Below are 15,038 nucleotides of genomic sequence, written 5' to 3'. Positions count from 1 at the left end.
AAAATCTCGAAATTCGAGGTTCTGGAGGCCAAATAAAAACGAGTGAAGTGTGTTGCCTCAAACACAGAACCGCTTCCGTTTCCCTTTAAGGACAGCTCTTCTTAATATGCTAGCACTTGCAATACGACACATTTGAACTCGGCTCAAGTATTTAAATTATAGAATATATAATTTTATTACAATTGTTGATTGTTGGGAAGCAACCGAAGCAATGGCCCTGGTGACGTCATTCCCGTGCTAGGGTGCATACGCTTGTCGAAGTCGCAAAAGCCATTACCATGAAATTTTCTGCAATAAACTTCTTGCAAAATCAAAGGGATCCGAGCTGCTTGGTTCTGCGCAAAGCCTCTTGGGATGTCATTCTGGAAGTTTCGCTTTCGATTTTCCGATCTCGCTACACAGCATCCTTTCACCGTAAAATAGCATTCTTGCACTTTCGATTATGTGACTTTCCTTACGTTTACAATGCTGGTTGTGTTGCCTACCAATACGGACAGAATTCTGGAACGCTTTTTTGGGTTCCGGACGTGCCAGAGTTTGTGCGCAGGTAAACACAGCACTACGATAGCAGGTATTAGTAGTATACTAAACCGATCATCATGTTGATTGTCTCCTAAATGTCCTAAGCTTCTTCAATAATCCGTGACCCGTGAGGGTCACGCTGCACTCTGGAGTGTTAGCCAGGCCGCTAGAAAGGCACGGGACGCGGCCGGCCGCACTCCTACTCCTTGCTGAGTCTAGACAGGTCCTAAGGGCCGATGGAAGTCCGTGTTTCAACGAGTGCTCTCACGAGGATGAAAAGGTGTAATGCTGACTTCATTTTCATGCACAGCTGAGATTCACTATTTCGTCAACGGGGCAATCTAAACCGAAACCACGCCACTCCTCTCCACGGCCAAAGAGGTCCCATAATGCAACCTCCGCAGGAAGTTTTGGAAGCTGTGTATTGAAATCGAAACGCCGCCCAAGGGCACATCTCAGGACGCAGTTCCAGTCGTCCGTTCAGACAGCTAAAAGCTCAGACTAGAATGTAGCTTCAGCAGCAGGTTGACTTGCTGCGCCCTACTAGCTAAAAAGTGATTACATTTTCATTCTATTTTTATTATGGATCCAGGGGTCATTTCGCGGTCATACTTTGGTTATGATTTATTTATTTATTTATTTCACGTACTATCTGTCCTATTTAGGACTATAATAGGTGTGGGTTAATAAATAATACATAAAAACAACTATACAACACATCACCACTCAGCTATTACAACAATACCACAAAGTACAAATATTTAGCGACCGTGACACAAGAAAAACAATCCTAGAAATACAGTGAGTCCTCATTGTACATATTAATTCGAGCCCAAAACGAGGATAAGGAATGACAGGAAACTACCTTTCGGGGAGTAGATTCCAATCGCTGATAGTCAATGGAAAAAATGAATACATAAAGCAGTCCTTCAGGCACCGGTACTGTTGTCGAGTATGACTGCGCTTATTTCTAGAGATCCTCGACTTATGCGGTGTCAAATAACTATCTTTGTCAACCAAAAGCAGATTATTCCATATCATAAACAAGAACTTCGATCTTTTATTTTTTTGCCGATATTTTAGTAAGGGGAGATTTGCTTTGGTATGTAGCTCAGTGGGAGCGTCCAGCCTGCGAAACCTGGAAAAAATAAACGCAGAGTCAGCCGCCGCACGCTCTCCAGTTTTAGCACGCAACACTTTGCGTGAGGATGCCTAACTTCCCCCGCGTACTCTAACAGTGGTCGCACTAGCGACTTATACGCTGTTAATTTGGCGTCACTCGAGCTTTCCTTCAAGGTTCGCGCAGAAACCATAGTTTTCACGTAGCTTTTTTAATTATATTGTTGATGTGAGCCCCCCAACGAAGGTCATGAGATATTGGAACACATAGGTATCTGTATTCTAAAACACGGGTCAGTGGTTCATTGTGTATACTATACTGAAAATTTAATGCCTTTATTTTGTGAGTAATAGTGATAAACACAGTCTTAGAATTATTTACTGACATTTGCCACTCCTTGCACCAGTGACCAATCTGAGCTAGAGATCTGTTGAGATTAAGTTGGTCCGAATCAGTTTTTACTTCGGTAAAAAGAATGCAATCGTCAGCGAACAGCCTGGCGTGTACGGTTAAGTTGGAAACCAAGTCATTAATACACATCAAGAAGAACACGGTCCCAAGCACGGACCCCTAAAGGACCACCAATCTAACTTCGCACATATTGGATCTTCTACTTTTTATGTCTACGAATTGCGTTTTCCCACTTAAAAACGATTTGATCCATTTAGTGAGCTTAGTGACGAAGTGACGTTTGAAAGATTCTCAAAAGGTAGTGACTAATCGATTCTGCACATCTTCGTAAGAATTCGTTAGGAACTTCATCGGGCCCCGGAGATTTAGTAGTATCAAGATTCAATAACAAATTAAAAATGCCCTCTCTTATCATGCAATCAACAATGTGAGGCACGTTCTCCAGTAAAGGAAACGTTAAATAATTTCCGTTGTCACTAGAAAACAGACTCGAAAAGTATTCATTAAAACAATTAGGAATATCAGTTTTGTTCTGTATCGAATGGCCTTCGATATCAAGTATTTCAACACTGTTTTTTCGGGGTGAAAGTTGCCTATAGAATTTACCAGGGGACGAATTCATAAACGTTCCATTGTTTTGTTATAATATGTCTTTACCATTTTTAATCATTGATTTAAGATTTCAGCTGAGTAGCCGTAAGCTATCACGTTTGCGAGGGTCCGGTGTTTTTTTGTTTTTGTTTTTTGTTTTGAGCACGACATCGTGAGATACTTCGTTTCTGCTGAATAATTTCTCTGTTAATCCATGGATTGTGTTAAGCTTTCTTTTTGTTCTGGGAGGGACGCACTTATCAAGGCATTCTACAACTAGTTTCGTAAAGAAATGCCACAGGTGATCAATGTGCGTTGTGCGATTTTCACTCAAAACCTTAAACTCGTCGAAGGCCAATTCTAGTTTATCGAGCACACCCTCATCATCCGCTCTACTGAAGTCTTTGTACGTAACGACCGTACGTTCTCTAACCGGTTGAGTTTTGATTGGGAGAGACAAGTGCACCATGGAATTATCAGAGATTCTGGGCATTACCTTGCAGCTGTCTGAAGTTCGCAATAAAGAGTCGCTGACAAAAAGTTAGTCTAACATTGAACTCGATTGACTTTGAATCCGTGTAAAGTCCTCAACAAGCTGCGTAAGGTTATTAAAAAAAATAAGGTTCAAGAATGAAGTCGAGATTGCGGATTCCCCGTGTGCCAATACAAAGCCATTCCAATAAATGTCACCGAAATTGAAGTCCCACCAATAATAGCTCTCTTGGAGTGAACTGAAGTTCAGCAAACGTTTCCCCCAAATCCCTCACGAACTCTATTCCCATACCAGGTGGTCTGTATATCACCCCAAGAATTACTTCGGTCCTACCTACTTTAATTTTGCACCATTTGTCTTCTATACTAGAGGTTCCTTGTATGGCAGTGTAAACCAAAGTATTTTTAATAAAAATAGCTACCCCACCACCCCTAGTCGTTCGATCATTTCGAAAAATTTTGTATCCCGGAGGAATGACTTCGCAATCAAGAACGAAAGGAGTGAACCACGTCTCGGTTATCATTACAACAAGAGGATCACGCTCTATCAAAATGTGCTCAAGATCGATAATTTTATTCATAATGCTTCGTGCGTTCATGTTGATAACTGTCAGGTCGTTGTTGCAAGCCGGGTGACTCTGTCATTGGGCTTCGAGACGTTCGACTCTTTGCGGGGCTATTTCCTCCCTTTCGTTGCTATCTTTGTTCCAACGATATAGCGTGTCCCCGATTTTTAGCTTATCAAATGACATCGTCACTTTTTCCTTGTTTGCTCTATTTGCTCTGGCACTGTTCCATAGTTTATTTCGCAAGCCTTAAACATGGGCAGAAAAATCCTGGTTTATGAAAATAGCTGTGCCCCTAAGGTTTCCACGAATTTCGAAGTACGTCATTCCTTTCCTTCAAGTCACAAAACTTAAGAATGACAGACCTGATTTTCCCCGGATAAATCCTTCCAAGCCTGTGAGCCCCCTCAACACTCTTCACCTTGTTGTATACTGGCAAAGACGGTATGCCAGTAGGCGGCGATGGCGCGAGCTCGGCACGTACCACGCTGCCAGAGCTCGCGCAGTGCTCGCGATCGGCTCGGACGGATTATTAAAAATGGAGCCTTTCATCTGGAACAACCTGGTCTCGGCTCTCTCGTTCGCTATTTAACATTGGCGACGAGGATACTGGTTACCTGTCGTCGGAGGTCATCGGCATCTCACGAAGGAACGGGGACCTGGATCACGGCTACCACGGTGCTAAGCCAAGAACCCGCAGCGAGCAGCGGGAAGAGCCACTGCTGAAAGGACCCAAGGAAATAGTATGTGCAGCAGTTCTCTCTACTTCTCAACGTAGTGAACGTCGCAGTGTACGAAAATGACACACCTCGGGAAGGTGCCAGAATTCGACGAGGCCTCTCAGAGTTTCGAGACCTACGTTGAGCGTTTTGAGCTTTTCGTCGCTGCGAACATCATCAAAGCAGAGAAAAAGGCAGTAACATTCCTAACAGTCATCGGCGATCAAACATACGAAGTCCTCAAAAACCTAGCAGCTCCAGACTTGCCAGCCTCTAAGGGCCGGTTGCACCAACGTCGCTTAACGCAAAGCGGAGCTTAGCCGGGAACTTAAGCTTAGTTTCGGTTTCGTTCGGTTGCACCAAACTCGCTTATCGCTAAACCTAGCACTAAACTACGCTTAACTTAAGCGCTCAACATTGGGCGCTTTGCTTCTGGTTGTTTCTTAATCCTGGATTAAAAACATGGCGGCTGGTTTGTCACGGTCGACGCGGTGGACGAAATTGGTTGTGCAAAGTGTTTTAGGCTACATCAGCGTGAAAGTCTCGACAAAATGACTTTCGATTGTGACAAGGATGCAAAATATTGTCGCGTGAAGTGTTTATCGACCCCTGTTTTCAAGTTGGCTTTCCACTTTCAGGGCGTGTTAGCCCTAACCGAGAAACGTACTGTGGGGCTCACGTATGTATTCCCGTTGGTTCTTCTGTCAACGAGCTTATTCGTATGTACTTACTAATTTTCGCATAGTTGTAACGTATTGTTATTTACCACCGTGTTTATCTACACTTGCAGCGCGTATCCTTCAATCTGATCAGCGCGTTGAATAGTGGCAGTACATGATCTCGGCGATCAGCTGATTGTCGACACCTCTGCCGTTTGCATTAGATTGCGGCGCTTTTAAGTAATAATACAGCGAAAAGTCAATTTCTTTCGTTTTCTGAGTTTTGAGACAATCTTCAGTGAATTTTCCTTATCTCGCGAGTAGAATCTTGGCTTCAGAAAACTGTATCGTTCCATAACTGTAACTTTTTTGGTGATCGCATTTTTTTTATATATACTTTGCTTTATATCTTTCATTCGTTTCCCGAGAACGAGATACTGTTGTTTCCGAGTTGTGCTCTGTGATGGTGTTTTCCCTTTACTTTTGTCGGTTGTTGTCATTGTGACGATGGTTGAGACTATATACCGGAACACGTTTTCAATAAAATTTAGTTGAAAGTTGCGCCTTGTTGTGTCCTCCGTAACTTTTTTGGTTATCGCGATTTTTTAGGAATATTTTGCTTTATATCTTTCATTCGTGGCGACGACAAATCGTAACGACTACTATGTTAGATTCGTGCATTGCTGTATCGGGGCAGGCTGGGGCAGGTGATGCGAAGAGACGACCGTTCTTATCGGCACGATGTAATGTACTAGTGGAAGTTTTTTTTTTTTTTTTTTTTTTTTTTTGAACTCGACAGTGTGAAACTGAAGTCCGTTTGAGGCTGCAGCGGATGTTCAACGACGGTACAGTGCAGTTCTGTCACCTTGCTGATAGCAACGAGTACCGTCGATGCAAGGTCTCGTGACCTGACCTCTCGACGACTTCTATTCGACGATTTCCGGGCATTTTCGCAGCTGCCGCGGCGAGTTCGTCACTGTTTTGAACTTCATCGGTATCATCGGTGTCTTCAGCGATGTAGCGAGTAGAGTGTCCTTCTCGCGTTCGGTGAGCTTTGGGGTCCCCGATGGCTCCTTCGCCTCAAAATGTGAGCACGAAAACTACTACCACTGTTAAAATATCCTGTTATCAACCGATATTAAACACACAATCACAGATGTAAAGAGCATTCGTGTTTATTTGAAGCTTTGACTTCTGTTATTGAAAGTTAAACGAAAAAATGATTGAATTTGGAGACCTTTAATTTGTTACTCACCGAAGAAATACGGCGAAAAGCAGACGCCGACGACGACTACTGCGGCAGTCTTTTTTTTTTTTTTTGTTCTTTTGTTTACATCACGTGATTCCTCTCCGCCTATCGTATTCGTCGCTCTGAGCGTTCCCTAGTTTGCTCTGTTTGTCCCTAGATTCCCTACGCAAATCCAGCGTTTAGCTAGGGGCGCGTCTGTAAAGCCGGCTTAACGTTGGTGCAACCGGAATTTAAACCCGTGCTTACCTAAGCTCGGGTTAGGGCTCTAAGCCGGCTTAGGAAAGTGCCGCTTTGGGTTAAGCTAAGCGGCGTTGGTGCAACCGGCCCTAAGACGTACGGCGAGATAAAGACTCTATTAGAGGAGCACTACGGCCCGCAACGGTCTGTAATAGCCGAACGCTGTAGGTTCAACCAACGGAGTCGGCTAGAACATGAATCCGTGGAGGATTTCATTTTGGCCCTGAAGAGTTTGTCTCGATTTTGCAATTTTGGAACATTTTTGCAAAGTGCTCTCAGGGACAGGCTGGTAGCTGGCCTGAGGGACGAAGAAACTCAGAAGGAACTCTTTGCGTTTGCTGAAGAAAAGCTAACTTTCGCAGTCGCTTGCAAGATAGCGCGGGAAAAAGAAGCAGCAGCAAAACAAACGGCGGACATGCACAAAGAATCCAAAGCAGTGAACGCTATTCATAAAAAGGTGCCACCTCCTGAGAACAGAGGTCATGGGAGGGGGGGATCGGTGGCCGAGTGGGCTGAAGCGCACACCCAGCTCGCCGCGCGTGGAGCGAAAGCTCGCGCTGCAGAACCCAGGGATCCTGGGTTCGAGCCCCACCCCTGCCCGTTTCGATCTGGATGAGCATCGTACCGGCGTGCGGTCGTGTATCACTACTGCGTGAGCACGTTAAAGACCCCAGGTTAGCAGTCGTACTGCACTGGCAAAATTGCTCATCTACAGTGTAAACCAGTGTCGCCTCATCCTGGCAGACCAACCTTACACTGTATAAACACTAAACGTCCAATTTGACTTTTGAGGTCATGGGAGAAGCACGTCTCATGATCATGGGTCCAGTACTTCGCAAACAAGTTGCTATCGTTGCGGAAATGAGCATGAACCCCGCGATTGTCGTTTTAAAACGTATCGCTGCAAGATCTGCTACAAGACTGGACATCTCCGGAAGATGTGTCGCAACACGCCTGGAAAGACTCCAGAGCGCAACGTTCAAATCCTTGAGGAGTCTGATGATGAGGATGAAGACCTACTGACCGTGTACGCGTGTATGAAATCTTCACCGGGATTTCAAGTTTTCGTAGAGGTGGACAGAGTTCCTCTACTTATGTTGAGCGACACGGGAGCGGCGGTCTCTATCATACCAGAAGAAGTGTTTATTGAACACTTTCCCCAGAAAGAGCTCTTGGAAACCAAAGTAGCTCTTCGCACTTACTCCGGTGAGCGGCTGTCGGTAAAAGGGAAGATCTCAGTCAAAGTCAGATAACGCGCAAGAGGAAACACTCGACCTGTTTGTAGTAGCTAGCGAAGGTCGAAGTCCACCAGTGCTCCTAGGTCGCGACTGGCTCCGCAAGGTGAAGCTGGACTGGATGGCTATCTGCAGCATCACTGTTCAAGACCAAGTGGAACAGCTTCGAAAGAAGTGTCCGAACGTCTTCGACAGTTCCCCTGGCATGGTACGCGATTATCAGGCACAGGTTGTCATCAAGGAAAACAGAACTCCAGTCTTTTGCAAGGCACGTCCTGTTCCTCTGCCCCTCAAGGAAGCGGTGACAGCACAACTGCGAAAGCTTGAAAAAGATGGCATATTGCGTCACGTTTCTCAAAGCGACTGGGCCACTCCTTTAGTTGTGGTACCGAAAAAGGGAGGAGAAAGCCTTCGGTTGTGTGGTGACTATAAGGTGACCATCAACCCGGTTCTCAAGATGGATCACTACCCGTTGCCACATCCAGAGGACATCTTCAGCACGTTGGTCGGGAAGAGAGTGTTCTGCGTTCTCGACCTGTCGTCAGCGTACCAGCAAATCAAGCTCAGCGACACGTCGAAACACCTGCTGACGATCAATACACACCTGGGACTGTTTGAGTACCAGCGACTTCCTTTTGGAGTAGCAAGCGCACCTGCCATTTTTCAATCGTTGATGGACCGTGTCCTGCAAGGAATTGCACAGACGTGTTGTTACATCGATGACATCATCATCGCTGGCAGAGATATGGCAGAGTGCAGCAAAATCCTGGACTCTGTTCTACAAAGACTGTCCGAGTCTAACTTGACCCTCAGAAAGGAGAAGTGCAAGTTTTTTGCGGACTCAGTTGTGTATTTGGGACACCAAATTTCCGCAAAAGGCATCCAGCCCACACAAAGCAAGGTCAAGGCAATAATAGAAGCGCCAGAACCTACCAACGTGACGGAACTTAAGGCTTATCTCGGAATGCTGACCTTCTACGGAAAGTTTCTGCGCAATCTAGCTGACACGGCGTCGCCATTGTACGAGCTCCTGAAGAAAGGACATCACTGGAAATGGGACAGCAGCTGCAAGAAAGCCTTCCAAACAACAAAAGATCTGCTAGTCAACAGCTCAGCTTTGGCATATTATGACGTAGACAAACCGATCGGGGTGGTTTGCGATGCATCAGCCTGCGGCCTTGGAGCTGTTCTGTTCCACAAGACGTCAGAGGGTGCGGAAGTGCCTATTGCCTTTGCGTCGAGAACATTTAACATCCGCGGAAAAAAACTACGCTCAAGGAAAAAGAGAGGCCCTTGCTATCATATTTTGCCTGAAACGATTTCACCGTTATCTCTATGGAAGATTCTTTACAATATACACAGACCACCAGCCCCTCTTGGGAATTCTGTCTCACGACAAGGCCGCTCCAACCTTGGCCGCTGCTCGAATGCAACGATGGGCGTTGCTTCTGTCAGGCTACAACTACCGACTCTGTTATCGACGTGGCAAGGACAACGAAGCAGCAGACACGCTCTCACGTCATCTTTTGCCTAGGTTATCGGAAGACGCAGAGAAGGAGTGTTTGGCGCTCTTCGATGCTACACCCATAAATGCCATGGAAGTAAGCAAAGCAACCTCGGTGGATAACTTGCTTAGCCGAGTTCTGCACTTCACGCTGCGAGGGTGGCCAACGTCTGAACACGCGACCGAGCTGCAGCCATTTTATGTTCGTAGAAGTGAACTCTCAGTAGAGGAAGGTTGCCTGACATGGGGGCTGCGTGTCATAATACCGACAAAACTTCAAAGTACAGTCCTCTCCTTGCTACACGAAGAACACCCAGGCATGTGCCGCATGAAGATGCTAGCACGAGGATTCGTCTGGTGGCCGAATCTCGACAAAGACATCGAATAGTGTGTTCGAGGCTGCAAGGTTTGCCAAGTTGTTCAGGCAGCCGCTCCGGTCGTACCTCTACATCCATGGACGTATCCACAACAAATCTGACAACGCATCCACATTGACTTCGCAACCAAGAATGACGTCAACTTCTTGATTATCGTGGATGCTTATTCTAAGTGGCTGGAAGTCTTTCCTATGCGTTCCACGACCACCGCCAAGACACTGGAAAAACTTCACATTGTCTTTGCAAACTTCGGACTGCCGGAGGAAATTGTAAGTGACAATGAGCCACAATTTTCATCTCACGAATTTGCGGAATTCATGAAACGAAATCTAATTAAACACATAAAAACGCCTCCTTACCATCCCGATTCAAACGGAGCAGCCGAAAGGGTAGTCCAAACCACTAAAAAAGCGTTGCTGAAACAAGTTCTTCATGATCAGTTCACCAAGTTCATGCGAAGCTTACAAGAGAAGCTCTCCGACTTCCTTATGGCTTACAGAAACACGCCATCAACGGTGACAAAACTATCTCCATCAGAACTCTTTCTGAAGAGGCAACCACGAATTCAACTCTCGTTGTTGAGGCCCAACTTTACTGGTGACATGTGCGACAAACAGTCGCGACAGAAACAAACAATCGACTTGGATCGTGCTCCAATGCGATCATTTACACCGGGCGACAAAGTGTTTGTCAAGAAGGTACAAGGCCAGTGTTCCCGGGAGGAAGGGGTGGTGGTGAAGGTCGTCAGCCCTGTGACCTATCTTGTACAGGTGCAAGGAAAGGTACGCTTCGTGCATGCAGACCACATGAGACGTCGGCAGACGCCTCGGGAGCCACCCAGCACCTCGCCGTGCAAAGCACAAAGAGACTGTCCATTCGGCGATTCGCCGGCATCTCAAGAAGGAACGGCATCTCAAAAAATGCCTGACAATCCCACGACAAGCCAGGCTAGTTCAATGGTCGATACCCCGGCTTCAAAGTCAAAGTTCAAAGTCGACCCTGCTTCAACACCCTCAGCTTCGTCATCGGAAGCATCGCCACTTCAAGGGAACCCAGAAATTCCGCTGCGACGAGGTTCTCGAGTCCGGAGGCCCCCTGCCCGGTTTACTTCGGATGACTTCTCCTGAGGGGGGAAGAATGTTGTATACTGGCAAAGACGGTATGCCAGTAGGCGGCGATGGCGCGAGCTCGGCGCGTACCCCGCTGCCAGAGCTCGCGCAGTGCTCGCGATCGGCTCGGACGGATTATTAAAAATAGAGCCTTTCATCTGGAACGCCCTGGTCTCGGCTCTCTCGTTCGAGATTTAACACACCTCAACTCCCAATTTGACTTAAAAAATGTCTTTACCTACAGCGTTCGTCAGCATTTGCTCGGTCTCATTGTCACCCTCTTTAATTCCGTACATTATGAGGTTGTTGCGTCGGTCTCTATTCTCTAACTCATCGCTCTTTCTTTCGAGCTTCTTGGTAGAGGCCTCTATGGTTCTTATTTTTTCTTGAGATTTTTCAAATTGTGCAGAGAGATCTTTTAAAGCCAAGGTGGACCCCTCAATTGCTTCCAGCCGCTTATCTAAGGATCCTAGTTTGTCTTTTAGCTTCGTGATGTCAGCTCCTACCTTTTTTTGCCCGTCAAGTATTTGCTGTAACGCATCTGTCTGAGGGCCGGGGTTAAGTTCGACATTCCCGCATAATTGCGGCAGCAAACAAAATACACTGAAACACTCATTTACAATATTCAAAACACAGCCGGGGCTCGGCAGCACCACTAGCACAACAGAGTCGTCACGTAGTGATTTGAACAAATAGCGGCTTTTACCAACCTGCGTCAAGAACAGGAGTGGATTATTCATCCTGCTCGGGTTGGTGCCACCGAGCCCCCTGAAGGCAGCGGACGGACGCTCCCGGTTTTTGTAGAGCGCTGGTGAAGTCACTGAGGACGACGATGCGTTGTCGAACTTGTGGCACGTTGCAGTCTCGTCCCTGCTGTTGCTGCTGCTTGCGTCCAGGCGTAGAAACCATTGCGATGGGCTTCGTTGACTCATCTTCACGGCATGGTGAAGCGCTGTGCGCGGCATAACTGCAGACGTTAGCCATAGCAGAATATGCGTGAAGAACAGGAGTGGATTATTCATCCTGCTCGGGTTGGTGCCACCGAGCCAATGATGCTATAATGTGCACTAAAGCAATATGAAACATTCTTACGTTTCCAAGATTAGCCGAGTTCCCTGAGAATAAAAAAAGAAGAATATCATCGATCAGCGTATTGAAATATATCGCAATAGGGACGCTGTCGTATCAACCTATGCGGTCATTGTAGGCAATATTGCCACGAACGAAGTCGGCGAGAGGATGAACAGCGAACTGAAAATAAAGGTTTAATAGACGAAATTGTGCCAAACAAATTAAAGAACGAGCGTCGAGGCAGCAGAAAAGGTGGGAAGCGATTTTGCGGCGTAACAGCAAGCGAGAGTCAGACCGACTCCACAAGATCGCGGACGGCTTCTTATCTAGAGTGCATCACTAGCCGCGTTCGATTTACTTACACCTCCTGCACCGGTGCAAAAAAGTGTGGGAAGTCTACTTCCGGTATGTATATTTAGATACGACCGGAAGTACACCGCCCTACACTTTCTGCACTGGTGCAGGAGGTGTAAGTAAATCAACGCGGCTACTATCTCGAAGATTAGGCAAAGAAGGCTCGAGCGTAGTGCGTTCGGGGCGAGAACGAACAGGCACTTTCGAGAACAAGAAAGCAGAAATAAATGGGAGAAAATACGTCCGGAGCAAGAATAAACGCCAATCTTCCACCTGTAATGGAGAGGTCCCGGGTTCGATACCCGGACCAGGTGGATTTTTTCAGTCGCTCACCAGTCGCCTAGCTGTGTTTGGAGATTTATGTTTGTCCTTTGTCCCTCTTGTTCCCCTTCTCCAGGGATTATTTACATCATTCTTGTCCAGCACGCTTTCACCTTTGCATTTAATTGCATTATAATAACTTCAACAGTCGGTTACAAGTTAAGAAGGTAGTAGAAGCTCCTCCCTATAAGCGTGATGTGCCCGCTTTAGACGCCTCCGCAGTCGAGGATATAGTTCGCTGAAAATGTCCCTTTTGCTTCAATAGATAAATATTGACTACAGACAGACCTTGTAGCGGGCGGCATCTTGCGCCACCTACCCGAGGCAAATTATGTATTTTAGGCTTCTATATTACTCGCTCCGAAAGGTTGAAGTAAAAAGAAGGCTTCAGTGCAACGGAAATTGTAAGTTTTATAAGTAATGAATATATGTTTGTTGGTTTTAGCTTGATAACCTTACACTTAACTCCACACTTGCCCAGCCCGTCTTTTTTGTTACCACCCTTGCCACGAGCCATTACCACATGCCCCTTACCATCACGACCGTTTTTTACGAAAACCGAGATCCGTGACGGCTTCTACCATTTTCGTTTGCTCCCCAAGACACGGGCCCTGACTCGTTTCCGCCTCGACGGAGTCTACTACCAGTATAAGGTGCTTCCTTTTGGGATAAGCCCAGCACCCTTCTACATGCAGACATTGGCGACGGCCTTAGCACGTGAAGCTTGCGCTCGTGGTCTCTGGGCCTGGGCCACGGTCACGGTGTCTTTGCCCCTTCAGGTGAGGACAGCGCGCTTCTCGGGCAGTGCAGATAAAGTTCGCTTTTCACTCTCTCTCTTTCTCTCTCTCACTATGGTTTCAAGTGGCGCCGGCAGATGAGTCGTCGACCCGTGGGCACGGCAAAGACGGCTGGTGCCACCTCCTGCTCCTCACGCGCAGAGCTCCAGCGAGGTTGTCGATCGTGCAGAAAGACCACGGTGTACCGGGGTTTCATGGCAACGAGATCATTTTTTTCGCTCTCACACAGTTTCGCCGTTTGGTCGTTCGACGTGCATCTGAAAGGCTGCATTATTCCGTGGCCACAGTGCCCGTGGCTGAAAGTGTCACTGGCGGCCAAACGGCAAAACTGTGTGAGAGCGAAAAAGATTATCTCGTTGCCATGACACCCCGGTGCGCCGTGGTCTTTCTGCGCGAGCGACAACCTCGCTGGAGCTCTGCGCGTGTGGAGCATGAGGTGGCACGAGCCGTCTTTGCCGTGCCCACGGGTCGACGAGTCATCTGCCGGCGTCGCTTGAAACCATAGTGAGAGAGAGGAGAGAGAGTGAAAAGCGAACTTTATCCGCACTGCGCGAGGAGCGCGCTGTCCTCACCTGAAGAGTATTATCTTACACCGTGGCCTGGGCACATCTCGATAACCTTTTGTTTGCTCACACAGATTTTTCTTTCCTTGAATTTCAGACTACGGTCTTTTTGGAGGACCTCCTCCGCTGCGGATTTCGTTTAAATTCCGCAGACTCCCAGTTCTCCCCTGTCCGTTCCATCAATTTTCTTGGATTCTTTTTGGACGGCTCGACAGAACGCATTTCCCCTACGCCCAGTCGCTTTCGCTATCTTCTCCGCACGCTGACTGCCCTTCAGGCTCCCCAGACTATTAAAGTCTGTCGGCGTTTGGCTGGGCTATAGACTTTCTATCTTTCTTTATTCGGCGCACATTACCATGTGCTCCGTCCTTTGCATGTTGCGACAGCTACCGGCATTCCCCCTCCACTTGAGTGGGTGGAACTTTTCAATTTTGTTTTGGCTGCCCTACCCGCATCAATGCCATTTGCCATCACGACAGTAACTCATGAGGCCAATGCCGACGCCAGTTATTTTGGACTTAGGACTTTGGACTTTGGACCCCAGGGAAACAACGCAGTCCTGACCCGCACCCCAGGCACCATCTACAAGCGCGGGCTGTGCGCCGTCCTCCTGACCCCTCTCGTTGCTCCATTCCCATCCCCCCCCCCCCCCCCCCCCCCCCTCGTCGCTGCCCTCACGCGGGGCCACGGACCGACCTTTTCCGTGGTCGAAGCACTTGTGTCAGTGTTGTTGATGACAAATAAAGGCTCATGGCTCAGATGGGTCTCAACCCTCAACAACCCGGCTGACGGCCCCTCTCGACTCCACCACACTATTTCCCGTGAAAGCGAGTGGGGGTGCCGCCAGGGGGCCGGCTCTATATATAGGACCGGTCTCCTGCCAGACGGCCAGTCGCTGAGTTGTCTTCCCAGGCCAGAGAGCAGGCCAGAGAGCAGGGGAAATAGTGTGGTGGAGTCGAGAGGGGCCGTCAGCCGGGTTGTCGAGGGTTGATACCCATCTGAGCCATGAGCGATGTTTCCCTGGAATAGGCATATCCCAAGTCCAAAAGAACTGGCGTCGGTATAGGCCTCATGAGTCACTGTCGTGATGGCAAATGGCATTGATGCGAGTAGCTGCCAAAACAAAATTGAAAAGTTCCAC

This window comes from Ixodes scapularis, unplaced genomic scaffold (genome assembly GCF_016920785.2).
Source record: "Ixodes scapularis isolate PalLabHiFi unplaced genomic scaffold, ASM1692078v2 PGA_scaffold3__209_contigs__length_174095766, whole genome shotgun sequence".
NCBI lineage: Eukaryota > Metazoa > Arthropoda > Arachnida > Ixodida > Ixodidae > Ixodes > Ixodes scapularis.
Note: the sequence above shows the minus strand (reverse complement) of the source record.